This window comes from Echinops telfairi, unplaced genomic scaffold (assembly GCF_000313985.2).
Source record: "Echinops telfairi isolate 266 unplaced genomic scaffold, ASM31398v2 ScPeMD7_5592;HRSCAF=6446, whole genome shotgun sequence".
Lineage (NCBI taxonomy): Eukaryota > Metazoa > Chordata > Mammalia > Afrosoricida > Tenrecidae > Echinops > Echinops telfairi.
The window spans coordinates 57,249,404-57,251,329 of record NW_022109491.1 but is presented as its reverse complement, the minus strand read 5'-3'; positions in this window follow the sequence as shown (position 1 = coordinate 57,251,329).

Sequence of the window (1,926 nt, the reverse complement as noted above, 5' to 3'; positions counted from 1 at the left end):
CAAATGTGAAAATATATATTAAGTCTAGAAAAAATTTCCTAGACTTGAAATATATATTAAGTCTAGAAAAAATTTCCTAGACATAATTAGAACTATTGAAAATCATGTATGGGGGAGTATTATTTTTTAAATGATGTATTAGAAAAATTAATTGCTCTGTCATCAAATGAATTCCAGTTCAGAGTGCCCCTACAGGATGAGGTAGAACTACCCCTCTCGGTTTCCCATACTGTAATTGTTTACAGGAGTAGACAGCCCCACCTTTCTCCTGCTTAGCGGCTGGTGGTTTCAAACTGCTGACCTTGTGGTTAGCAGTCCAGTATGTAGCCCACTGTGCCACTTACATGTGTAAATATGTTATTTACATGTGTAGGTATGAAAAATATAAACTTAATTAAAATTTTCAAGTGACGCGGCTAACCAAAGCACAATTCCCAAAACTCTAAACTCACTACCAATGAGCTGATTCCAACTCATCATTAACACTATCAAATACAATTACTACTACATAATTTACTTTTAATAGTAATTTTACATTATGTAATGCCCAACTTCAATAAGTCTAAGGTACAGGAGAAAAGTTGCATGTACCATAAACAAGAATTTGAAACCCTTATTGGTCGTAGGTCCTTACAAATTAGGAAGTTCTTAAAATCCAGAATAACTTACAATTCATCTGCTTTAAGAGGACGTGAATAAAGGAAGAGATGAGTAATTGATACAAGGAGATGGCAACCTCACTGATATTTTCATTATATCCTAGTATGAAGAATCCAGACCTTTGCTCCTAACATACTTCTCTCATCACTCATGTAACTCACTGAAAGTGTTTCTGTTTTTATTTTAAAGCAGTTCTCCTTTTTCACATTTGTAAAACGGTGATGCTGCTCTGTCAGAGCTACAGTTAGGAGTGAACAAACAGGTGCCTTGAAAGGGCATTTAGTATGGATTGTGATGAGAGTTGTACGAGCCCCCAATAAAATGATTTCAAAACAAAACAAAACCAAAAGGGCATTTAAATAGGCCAATTCAAACTGTAATTAAACATACGATTCGTAGTTATTCTACTATCAGAAAGGCATTAGAATAAAATTGCCTATAATTATAGTTTATCACAAAACTGCCAATAATCTCTAATAAATTGGCCTTAAAAATGATAGGAATTACAAACACAAAGCAGGAGGTGTAAGAGGTTTCAGAAATCACTTTTGAGATGTAGTCAATTAACATGGCTGTTCCAACAAAAATTCATTATTCTGCACTCCATGGCTCCAATCCCATTTTGGAGGGAGTTCTGTTTCAAGGCGCCCTGGGGGTGTAGTGGGGAAGGCACTGGATGTGAGCAGTTTGAAACCACAAGCTAGCTGCTCCACGGGAGAAAGATGAGGCTTTCTAGTGTTAAAAGTTACAGTCTCAGAAACCTAAAGGGGCAGTTCAACCTTGTCCTAAAGAGTCACTGTGAGTCAGAACTGACTGGAGGTTTCCTTTAAGTTCTGTTACCAGATTAAGGTCAGGCTAAATCTTGATCTTTGCTTGATAAAAGGGAGGGGCACTGGAAACAGAGGAAGGTCCTCAATGATTTGGACTGGCACAGTGGCTGAACTATGAACTGGGGCCTGGGAACAATTGTGAGGATGGGGCAGGACCAGGCAGTGTTTTGTGGTTGTGCATAAAGCTCCATGGTTGGAAGCAACTCCTAACAAGTCTCAATCTTAGGAGATGGTGTAAACCAAGGCATACCTTTTGTTTCCTTGGGGTATCCTTAAGACTGCTTTACTAGAGGGCGTGACCAAGACATCATCCTTCCTTTACCTTGGGCTACTGTTAGCTCAAAGACAAAAACCACACCTACATAAAGGCATTCCTCAGTGTGTAATGACTCAGAAAGAAATCTCTAGGCCATTGGAAAAGCATGTCTAAGATGTC